This window comes from Moschus berezovskii, chromosome 12 (genome assembly GCF_049115385.1).
Source record: "Moschus berezovskii isolate FMDL1 chromosome 12, NW_MosBer_1.0, whole genome shotgun sequence".
Classification (NCBI taxonomy): Eukaryota; Metazoa; Chordata; class Mammalia; order Artiodactyla; family Moschidae; genus Moschus; species Moschus berezovskii.
Genome location: NC_142471.1, coordinates 76,259,307 through 76,271,939, shown reverse-complemented (window position 1 = coordinate 76,271,939; position 12,633 = coordinate 76,259,307). Strand labels below are relative to the sequence as shown.

Genomic DNA, 12,633 nt, shown 5'->3' with positions numbered 1-12,633 from the left:
TATGCTTAGAGAGAACTCCTAAATTAGTCTGAAATAATGATAAATCAGTTCAGTTCAGTTCAGTCGCTCAGTCGTGTCCGACTCTCCGCGACCCCATGAATCACAGCACGCCAGGCCTCCCTGTCCATCACCAGCTCCCGGAGTACACTCAAACTCATGTCCAGCCACAGTTAAATAACCTGCTATAGATAAGTATATGTCAGGTCCTTCTTTCCTTCAACAAGTATCTACTGAGCATCTACTGTTACAGGCCTTATACCAGAGGAATTGGTGGACTGTTGAATCAAATCCTCTGAGAGCTCTAAGAGTAGTTCAGAGGTTTCTATAACGTAGTGAAAAGGATTCTACCCAGAATAAGGGGAAGCTTCCTAGAGAACTAACATTTTTTCACAACATTTTCTCACATTAAGGAGGGTACAAGCCCAGGCAAACAGCAACTTTATTCCTGTGTCAGGGAATAAAGTTAGCAATGGAATAAACAGCACATCTTACAGAAGCAATTGTTTAAAAATTTGGTTAAAAAACATTCCTGCAGGTAAATTAAAGCATTTAACATCGATTATTTTTATAAAAAGTTACATGACATGAAGAAACAGGTGAATTTCATGCTTGCTTAGAAAGCAATGCAAACTTATAGACTAATAAAGCAAGCAAATAATTGATTCCTACCATTTCTCAGCACTTTCTACACAGTATGAAGTGAAAAAAAAACGGTTCCAAAGTGAAAACTTTAAAGAAGTCAGTTCAGTCGTGTCCGACTCTTTGCGACCCCATGAACCGCAGCATGCCAGGCCTCCCTGTTCATCACCAACTCCCGGAGTCCACCCAAACCCATTAGTAATCATTACTTCTTAATGCATATACTCTATTCTCCTTCAAAGTTAACCCAGATGTTTTCTCATAGTATTTTGTAACAAAGTTCAATGGTTTTACTAACACGAGGAAATCAAGCCCATGTAACCCACTAATGTTAAAATATTCTTTTCTGGGAGCTGGGGAATAAAGTAGTCTAATGAAAATAGCAATAATAATAGGCCTTTAAAGACAGCAGCTAAGTTGTCTTCTTTAAAATAAAAGTTTTCTCCTCAAGCCAGTTTTAGGAGTAAGATTTTAGGTCCTTGAACGTAAAAAAAAAAAAAAACCTAACAATTTATAAGCAGCATATGTAAAATGGCCCCAGTTTTAAGAATCTGAAGCTGATTTTTCTCAATTTGTTTTTCAACTTCCTGAGTCAGAAATGTCACAGAAAATACAGGTGAGTCCACTCAAACTGGATATGAACACTTTTCCACACCTTTGCGTCAGTCTTGCCTGCCTAGAGCCTATGTCCCATTCTACCGGGAGTTATCTTTCTTAAAGTCCATCTTTTAATTTGATCAGATTATGTCTATCTTTCTTAGAACCTTGAATGGCTTCCTGTCATCCATGGAATAAAACCCTCTATGGTTTACTTGTTTTATCTTTCCCTCATCACCTCTATGTTTCTTTCATAGAAAGTACAATAGCTTTGTCTGTAACAGAAATATCCAAGCCTAAACTTTCACAAACATAAAGAAAACCCCAGTAAAACCCACCAAACTATCCTTACAAGCTCGCATTACAAATTCTTTTGCTTTTCTTCAAAATTAATGTGTATATACAGAAACTCTAGGGATAGGGACTCTCCGAAAGCTTTAAAATAATTCTTTAAAATGGCCCTTGAAAGATAGCCTTTTGAAAAAATAGTGAAGAAACTGTACATCCATAGGCAAAGGAAGAAAAAGAAAAAGAAAACCTCAACCTGAGTCTTGCTGTTGTTCAGTCGCTCAGTTTTGTCCGACTGCTTTGTAACCCCATGAACTGCAGCATGCCGGACTTCTCTGTCCTTCACCACCTCCCTGAGTTTGCTGAAACTCACGTCCATTCAGTCAGTGATGTCATTCAACCATCTTATCCTCTGTCGCCCTCTTCTCCTCTTGCCCTCAGTCTTTCCCAGATCAGGATCTTTCCTAACGAGTCGGCTCCTCGCTCATTAGGAGTGAGGTGACCAAAGTATTGGAGCTTCAGCTTCAGGACCAGTACTTCCAATGAATATTCAGGGTTGATTTCCTTTAGGATTGACTGGTTTGATCTCCTTACTGTCCAAGGGACTCTCCAGAGTCTTCTCCAGCACCACAGTTTGAAAGCATCAATTCTTTGGTGCTCAGCCTTCTTTATGGTCCAACTCTCACATCCATGCATGACTACTAGAAAAACCATAGCTTTGACTGTACAGACCTTTGTTGGCAAAGTGATGTCTTCTTTTTTTAATGTTTCTGCTTTTGAATATGCTGTCTAGGTTTGTCACAGCTTTTCTCCCAAGGAGCAACCTATGTCTCATACCTTACTAAAAACTTAACTCGTTTCTAAGAATCTATCCAAAAGAACTGAAGACAGGTATTCAAATAAAAACTTGTGCATGAAATGTTCAAAGCTGTATTACTCACAATAGCCAAAAGAACACTCCAAATGTCCTTCAACTGATGAATGGATAAACAATAACTGTAGTGTAGCCACATAATGGAATATTTATCCATAGAAGAAGTGAAGTATTGATACATCTACAATATGAATGAACCTCAAAAACATTATGCTAAGTGAAAGAAGACACAAAAGGCCACATGTTATACAATTTCACTTTTATGAAATATACAGAATGGGCAAATCCATGGTACAGAAAGCAAACTGATGATTGGCAGGGGTGAAGAGTCGGGGGAGAAATGGGGAGTGACTGCTTAATGGGTACTGGGTTTCTGTTTGAGATGATGAAAAAATTCTGGATCTAGATAGTGGGGATGGTTGTACAGTATTATGAATGTACTTTAGTGCCACTGAATTATACACTTTGAATGGCAAATTTTATGTTATATATATTTTACCATGATAAAAAATTAACTCAAAACAGAAACTATATGTCATTTAGGAGAAAAAAATCTTCAGGATCTAGGCCCAGGCAGTGTTCACAGATTTGACACCAAAACATGATCCATAAGAGGAAAACCGACAAATTGAGCTTCCCCTCAATTTTAAATATTTATTTGCAAAAGACACTGTTAAGAAGAGGAAAAGACAAGCTATAGGCCATGACAAAATATCTGCAAACCACACATCTGACAAAGGACTAGAATGTATAATATATAACAAACTCTCAAAACTCAGAAGTAAAAAGAAATCAAACAATTCAATTAGAAAATGGGCAAAAAGACAGGAACAACCATTTCACTGAAAAGGATACATGGTAGAAGAGCACATGAAAAGATGTTTAACATCATTAGTTACTATTGCTAGTAGACCACATAAAGGATTGAGTGAGAAATGTGTGCTCAGTCGTGCCCAACTCTTCTGCGACCCCATGGACTGCAGCCTGCCAGGCTCTTCTGTCGTGGGATTTCTCAGGCAAGAATACTGGAGTGGGTTGCCATTTCCTGCTCCAGGGGACCTTCCAGACTCATGGACTGAACCCATGTCTCCTATATTGGCAGGCACACTCTTTCCCACTGAGCCACCTGAAAAGCCATTAGTTATTAGGGAAACACAAATTAAAATCAGAAGGTATTACTACACAGGTCCTGGTCCCAGAAAGGCTAAAACAAACAAAATAATGATAACCTTAAATGCTGGGGAGGATACAGAGAAACTGGATCCCTTGCACCTTGCTAGTGGGAACATAAAATGGTAAGCGATTTTAGCAAATGTTTGGCATTTTAAAAAACAGAACATTCAACTATGAAATGATTCACGAATTGATCTCCTGGTCATTTAATAAAAAAAAAAAAAAAAGAACATATGTTCACACAATGTCACAATCTGTATACAAATGTTCACGGTAGTTTTAGTTGTAACAATCAAAGACTAGAAATAATCTTGATATCATTCAACATGTGAATGATGAAACAAACTGTGGTATATCCATACTAGAAAATATTATACAAGTAATAAAATGGAATGAATTACTAAAAAAAAGTCAATTCCCAAAGATTACATACAGCGTGATTTCATTTATATCATATTCTTTGAATGACAAAATTATAGGACTGGGGGATAGATTCGTGGTCGCCAGGAGTGGGGAAGGAGTATGCTCTGGAGGGAGAGAGGAGTACACAGGAGGAAGGAAGGCATGCAGGGTTATAAAAGGAGAGATCCTTGTAGTGATAGAACTCTTTTATGTCCTGACTACAGTGGTGGATACATGAATATATACACATGAGACAAAACTGCACAGAACTAAACTCACAAACATACATACAAGTGACTTACAAGCAAAACTGAAAATCTGAATAAGACCAGTGGATTACCACAATGTCAATATTCTGACTGTGATATTACACTATGGTTTTATAAGATGTCACCATTGAGAGAAAGTAAATGAAGGGTGGGGCTTCCCCGTTGGCTCAGAAGGTAAAGAATCTGCCTGCAATGAAGGAAATCCTGCATTCAATCCCTGGGTCAGGAAGATCCCCTGGAAAAGGGAATGTCTACCCACTGCAGTATTCCTGCCTGGAGAATTCCATGGACAGAGGAGCCTGAAGGGCTAGAGTCCATGGGGTCACAAAGAGTCAGACATGTCTGAGCGATTAATACTACTTCAAGATGAAGGGTACACAGGGTCTCTGTATTAATTCTTATAATCGCATGCGAATCTATGATTATCTCAAACTTTGAAAATTTAAGTTTAAAAAGGCCATTCCATAATGATGGAAAAAGTCAAATTGCTAGTTTCTATTTCACATAAAAATGTGATCAACTAACTCTACAGCAGAATAAACCTTACATTGTAGTCACTTTTTGGATATTTTCTGTACCAGAATGTATTTTAAAAGCAGTTCTGTCAATACAACTAAACTGAATATGAATAAAAACGCATACCTTGCATTAGCATCAACTGGTCACTGAAAAATACTTGTCATGATGATTAGAGTAACTTTGGAACTTATCATCTGGTTACACAGTAATTTACTCAAATTAAGGACAGTCAGAATATGAAGCCCCCAGCAGAAAATAAAATATTGTAAAAAGCATTTAATGGATACAATTCAGATTTCACTACTAGTCTTTATAAACCAGGGGACATAGCGAGTGGAAATACTAACTCAACTGTTTGTTCTGTTAAGGAAATGTAAAAAATCTTGCCGTGGTCAGATCAATTTAATGTTATTGTTTTCTATGAGAAATAAAGTCACTGAGAAGTAGCTCGTTTCAGATCCAAGAGCTAGCAACTGGTAGATCAGGGATTTAAATCTACTTTGTTCAGTCACTCAGTCACGTCACATTCTTTGCGACCCCATGGACTGCAGCACACCAGGCTTCCCTGTTCATCACCAACTCCTGGAGTTTACTCAAACTCAAGTCCATTGAGTTGGTGACGCCATCCAACCATCTCATCCTGGGTAGTCCCCTTCTTCTCCCACCTTCAATCTTTCCTAGCATCAAGGTCTTCTCAGATGAGTTGGTTTTTTGCATCAGGTGGCCAAAGTATTGGAGTTTCAGCTTCAGCATCAGTCCTTCCAATGAATATTCAGGACTGATCTACTTTAGAATGGATTGGTTGGATCTCCTTGCAGATCTCAAGAGTCTTCTCCAACACCACAGTTCAAAAGCATCAATTCTTCGGCGTTCAGCTTTCTTTATAGTCCAACTCTCTCATATGCACATGACTACTGGAAAAACCATAGCCTTGACTAGATGGACCTTTGTTGGCAAAGTAACGTCTCTGCTTTTTAAGAAGCTGTCTAGGTTGGTTATGACTTTTCTTCCAAAGCGCAAGAATCTTTTAATTTCATGGCTGCAGTTACCATCTGCGGTGATTTTGGAGCCCCCAAAATTAGTCTGTCACTGTTTTCACTGTTTCCCCATCTATTTACCACGAAGTGATGGAACCAGATGCCATGATCTCAGTTTTCTGAATGCTGAGTTTTAAGCCAACTTTTTCACTCTCTTCTTTCACTTTCATCAAGAGGCTCTTTAGCTCTTTGCTTTCTGCCATAAGGGTGGTGTTATCTGCATATCTGAGGTTATTTCTCCTGGAAATCTTGATTCTAGCTTGTGCTTCATCCAGTCCAGGACTTCTCATGATGTACTCTGCATATAAGTTAAATAAGCAGGGTGACAATATGCAGTCTTGACGTATTCTTTTCCTGATTTGGAACCAGTCTGTTGTTCCATGTCCAGTTCTAACTATTGTTTCTTGACCTGCATACAGAGTTCTCAGGAGGCAGGTCAGGTGGTATGGTATTCCCATCTCTTTCAGAATTTTCCACAGTTTGTGGTGATCCACACAGTCAACAGCTTTGGCATAGTCAATAAAGCAGAAGTAGATGTTTTTCTGGAACTCTCTTGCTTTTTCAATGATCCAACAGATGTTGACAATTTGATCTCTGGTTCCTCTGCCTTTTCTAAATCCAGCTTGAACATCTGGAAATACACAGTTCACATACTGTTGAAGCCTGGCTTGGAGAATTTTGAGCATTACTTTGCTAGTGTGTGAGATGAGTGCAATTGTGCGGTAGTTTGAGCATTCTTTGGCATTGCCTTTCCTTGGGACTGGAATGAAAACTGACCTTTTCCAGTTCTGTGGCCACTGCTGAGTTTTCCAAATTTGCTGGCATAATGAGTGCAGCACTTTCACAGCATCATCTTTTAGGATTTGAAATAGCTCAACTGAAATTCCATCACCTCCACTAGATTTGTTCTTTGTGATGCTTCCTAAGGCCCACTTGACTTCCCATTCCAGGATGTCTGTTGATTAGAGAAGATTAATGCCCATGGTCTTAATCACAAGTCAGATTCAGGCAGGGGTAACTAGTAGTTTCTTTTCAAATGCTAATTCAAGCCACTATTCAGTGGCACTGAGGGGTTGAAAAGATTTTACTCAGGTCCCAGAAGAAAAAATATTAATACCAGAATTGCCATGGCTTAGAAGACAGTCAGCATCTTCACCATATGGAGCCCTAAGGAAGCATGTTTAAAGGGAAGTAAGTAGTAGATTCTAGTTTCTCTTAACCCTGAACAACTAATTCTAAGCATAAAGATTTCTGCTTCCAGGTGACATTTAAAACAAATCAGTTCTAGGACTCCTTCTCTTTAAAATTAACCAATCCTATTAAAAAGTCATGTTTTCTACCGCTTCAGAACAATATGACAGCACAAACCAGTGTGAACTCCACCAGCGGGAAAAAGAGCCTTTCAACAATGTTCTTTGAATTGAAAATGAGGCAGAAAACAGATTTTTAAAAAGTAATATTATAAAACTTAACACTATGGGTTTTCCTCTGGATATGCAGATTAGAAACAAGATATCAAACATAAACAAAGTTCGAGCTTTAAAAATCTCATCCAAATATTTATGCAGTAACTAGTATGTATGCTTAAAGAACATTAGGTTCAAGACATAATTAGATGAAACAATTTGGAATGATGGCTTTTAAACTTTTAAAATATGGCAATTTACAATAAGAAATATATTTTATATTGCAATCACATACAAACACATGAGATGTATAACTGAAACAAATTCAGGACATGATACTAATACTTTCCCTTACTATGTGGTATATTCTTATATTTTCTATCTTAATCTTTTCCTTTAAAAAAATGCTGGTCAAATTTATTCATGATCTACTACTATTAAGTTGTAATCCACAGTTTGAAAAACACTGCCCAAGGCACTCTAAGTCATGGTCAGATAAGAAATAGAAAGGAAAAGAGTGTGTGTGAGAGAGAGGAGGGAGGGAGATGGGGGATGAATATGTACTAGAGAGATGGAAGGGAATAAGAAGTGATTCCTTGATTTTTTTTAACAATAATATTTATGGCAGATTATAGCAATGAGATACTAGTGCTTGAAGGATAACTAAATTTTCCTGCATTTGAACACTTAGAAAGTACTGTCCATGTTATTCAATAACAGGGTTTTTTTTCCTTCATTTTTTCTTGACTCACAGCTACTTCCACTTCATTTTTTGAGATCTCTCTGCTTATGTTTGTAGTCCCCACAAGGACAGAATACTCCACAACAGCGGCTGAATTGAATTATTTTACTATATCACAACTCCTTCCAAATCAATCTGGTTTGTGTTACTTCTAGGCTGGGAATGGTAAAAACAATCCTATGAAAAGTTATTACTTATAAAAAGTCTTTCCAAACTTGAAATTCTTGGTACTTTTAACAGCTTTCTCCGGAACATAAGCAAAAAGATGGGTATACTTTTCAAGTACCAGGCCCATTGTTTCGTATTTAAAATAACAATCAAATATATGCCAAGACTTTAAAGCAGAATATGTAGTTAACAACAACAACAACAAACGCTGGTTTATTTAGTTTTTCTTGATGAAAGTTACTATAAAATTGTGAATGTATTTAAAGTTCTAGAAAACAACTTAGACTCTGCATAAACTATGACAAGCCACATCAGATCCACCAGTGAAGTTTTTATTCATTTTCACTGTAAAATACATAAACTACTTTCAACTGCTAGCCAAAATTTTATATACAAATGACACGGAAATTGATAGATATGGAAAACTGGACTAGAAGTAGAGAAAAACCAAGAAAAAAAAGCTATTGAGTGGCAATGAGTAATACAGATGGCACTTTCTAAATGCCCAAATAGAAGAAGATTTAATTAGCCCATGAAGCATTGTGATCTTATTGCTATAATGGCTACTGATTTTGAGAGCTCTCTTGGAGTATTTCAGACTAGAATCAAGGAACACATTTTACTGATAAGAGGAAACCACACTCAGAAGTGTTGAGCAATTTTTCTAAAGCTACAATGCGGAAGTATCAGATACTGCTATAAAATTATATTAACATTAGTAATACTAATTTATTACCATATCAATCACAGATAGCCCCATGGTCAAAATTTATGCCTCAAATGAAATATAAGAAAAAAACAAGGCCCACCATACACTAGTATTTTATAAATACTATTGACTGAGAGGAATAGGCTATAAAGAAAGCCTAAAAATCCTAGTGTTTGTAAATGGATTTAATGTTATGACTGTCTGTCTAGCACACACAGAAAAGAAGATGCACAAATGAGGTAGCTGCACAGTGCTGCTTTGCATGACTGAAACAACCTAATGCATCTTCTATAAGTAACTAGACTTTTAAAAATTAAGAGGTATCTACTAACGTATCACTAGTAAATTAAGGATCTGTCTTTTCACTTTAATTCTTTACAGGATTTGAAGCAAAAATTAAGAGAAGAGCCAGTCCAAATCTCTAGTTTTCTAGATTAGATAACTAATGAAAGAGGTCTTCATTCAGAGACATGCCCAAGATTATAAACCTAACACCATCAGGGTGATCTAAGTTCTCCTAGCTCTTTATGCAACACAATATTGCTTCCTCATTAGTGGGCCTTCTTTTTTATCAGTACTCAGCAACCCAGATAAATAAGATACCTAAGAACAAGGAGTATTAAGAGATGGGCAGACCAAGAAGTTTAATAAGATAGGCAAAGACGAGTAGTATCATAAAATATCACGAACATTCCAGACAATTTTGGTTTTCAAACAAAGAGAAACTAATTAACACATGTGGGGTAAGTGTCCTCAAACTGACTCAAGTCCATATGAAAATACCACCACAAGGGCAATGATTAGTATTTTGGAAATTGTCATTGTTACCTAGCAGATAACTGTTATGTCTTAATTAGAACTATCAGAATGACATTGACTGTGCCCTGGGTTAACAATAAATTATGTTCAGGTTTACATTTGTTATCTCTAAAGTTAATTTAGCATCACTTGAAAAAGATTTGAGGGCCTTTAACTATGTTCAGCTCAGTTCAGTCACTCAGTCGTGTCCAACTCTTTGCGATCCCATGGAGTGCAGCACGCCAGGCTTCCCCCTGTCCATCACCAGCTCCTGGAATTTACTTAAACTCATGTCCATTGAGTCGGTGATGCCATCCAACCATCTCATCTCATGTATAATGAAACAAATCCACCCTCAGAAAAAAATTATGTTGGCAGTAATTCCACTGTATAGATTTAAAAAAAAAAAACCCTGAGATTTAGCAATTTGCCTTGGACTACCAAACAAGGAATTAACTCACAGTTATAGATCTTAATTAGGTGTGGAAGACTGGACCAAAAAAGATGGAACAGTTCAAAAGGCTTTATTTCCTAGAAGTACATACAGCTATTACAAACTTAATTACTGTCTTTCTTTACTGGGCACCTGAAAATACATTCTAGAATTAAAATACTCAGCTCCAAAACAGAAATGATAAATATTCTCAAAGTATAGTAAAAAAGTCTTGTATGGCTACCAAACTGGTATAAATTTAATTCTCTGTGGCCTATTGCCAGAATCCTAAAATTGATCCAAATCATTCTTAAATTTCTGAATCCTGTTTCTGTTCTTCTGAAATGACTTCTATTGCCGCTGTTTAGTCACTAAGTTGTGTCCAACTCCTTTGAGACTCCATGAACTGTAGCCTGCTAGGCTCCTCTGTCCATGGGATTTTCCAGGTAAGAATACTGGTGTGGGTTTCCATTACTTTCTCCAGGGGATCTTCCTGACCCAGGGGCTGAACTGGTGTCTCCTGCATTGGCAGGTGGATTCGTCATCAGTGAGTCACCTGGGAAACCTTACTTCTGTTGAGTACACCTTTAAAATAAAACTATAAACTCTAAGCTTCAACACAAAAGTCTAGGAAACAATGAATCTACAGCTGATCAGCAAAAGATACTATTGATTTGGGCCTGAGTTAAAAATTCAACTTAACTCAAAATACTAAAATGGAATACCATATGATCCAGCAATTCCATTTCTGGGTATATATCCAGAAAAACAAAAACACTAATTGAAAAGATAAATGCACCCCAGTGTTCAAAGCAGCACTATTTATATACACAAGATTCAGAAGCAATGCTAGTGCCAGACAAATGAATACAGAAGATGTGGGCATATATATACAATTAAATATTACTCAGTCATGAGAAAAAAAATGAAATTCTACCATTTGCAGCAATCTGGATGGATCTAGAGAATATTATGCTTAGTGAAATAAGTCAGAGAAAGACAGCTACTGTACGACATCACTTACATGTGCGATCTAAAGAAAAAAAGTACATGCAAAACAGAAACAGACTCATACATGCAGAAAACAAACCAGTGGTTACCAAAGTGGGGAGAGAGCAGGAGGGGAGCAAATTAGGGGAATGGAGTTAAGAGATAGCAATCTACTATGTATAAAATAGATAAACAACAAGGCTATACTGTATAGCAGAGGAAATTATAGTCATTTCTTATAATAACTTTTAATGGAGTATAATCTGTAAAAATAGGGAATCACTATGTTGCACACCTGAAATGAATATTGTAAATCAACTATACTTCAATAAAAAAAAAATCTATCTTAAAGTCAAGGAAAACAATGCCAACAATAATAAAACAAACTAATAACAGTAACAACAACCCTTCATGTTTCTAAGGGTCTTGTACTTAATGGAAACTGACAGCTGGCTCAGCATACATTAAAAAAACTGACAGAAATGTATCAATTGGAGAGCACAGCTATGGGAGTATTTTGGCTTCAAACTGTTTTATAAATAAATGTAATACTTCTAATTAAGATAAACTATTTTAGCAAACATGAAAAATACATCCTGTGCTTGAGTAACTGGAACACAGTAGTAGCTCTAAATAACCATAATACATGTTGTTCAAGTAGGTCCTTGCTGGGTTACACTGAGCAGGGTGATTCAAAGACTAAAGACATTCAACTGTTGGACAAACAAAATGAATCTAATTTCTTTCTCACAAGATATTAACAGTTGATGAAGACTATTTCATTGATCAACATTACCTGTTTCGAGGAACAGTGATCTGGTCTTCTGTATTTCAAGAGTAGGGGCTGTGGAAAAGAGAGAAAGTCACTTGCTTAGACATTGCCAGAACTGGAAAAAATGTTCGTCAGTAAACTGAAGAAAAAAACTCATTATATATAGGTCAAATTGACCAGTTCTAATAGGCATGCAAGGGACAGAGTTACAAACTTGAAGACATGCACTAAAAGTTCAGAAGTGTAATTTCTTGAAGCCTAAACTTAAATCACTTTTTAGGCTTAGCTCAAGTTGCTCCCAACACGAATCACTTGAAAAAGCAAATATAAAACTCATTTTTAAATATATATATATATATATTCCTGGGAAATGATGAGTAAAACAGCCAGAGAGAGAGGCACTCTCTCAAATATCTTACAGAACTCAAAAACACATGGCCTCGGTGCCTGTACCCTCCTTTCTACAAAATATGATGAACGTGCTGTATATATCCCTTCAGTCATCATTTGTCTTCAACATGAAGTGTATTTGGAAATGGTTAGGAAAAAACCAAAAGGTGGATTTTTTTTTTCCTAAGAGAAAGTTGACAGAGACTAGTGGATTGATTACTCAAATGTGCCTCTAAGACATTTAGTTTCTGTTATTAAGTCCCCTGGTATCAGTGAAACTTTTTAAATTGAGATCCAGGAAACTATCCAAAACCTGACAGCTCATGATAAATGAGAGGTTTTAAAAAGTGGAATCACTGGAGATTATGATTTTTAAAGAAAAAGGCACTGCTCTCAGTTTCTGGAGATACCTTAAATCTTTGGCTCT

General features: G+C 36.7%; 1 protein-coding gene across 3 annotated transcripts in view; it reads right to left on the bottom strand.

Annotated features, from left to right (window-relative positions):
• The window catches only part of ADD3 (adducin 3), a 135,240-nt gene that overhangs the window by 34,365 nt on the left and 88,242 nt on the right, over positions 1 to 12,633 (bottom strand). For all 3 annotated transcript variants that reach the window (XM_055424686.2, XM_055424685.2, XM_055424691.2), the window contains exon 2: positions 11,841 to 11,888. The gene's annotated coding sequence lies outside the window, so the exon portion shown is untranslated. The remainder of the gene's footprint in view (positions 1 to 11,840; positions 11,889 to 12,633) is intronic.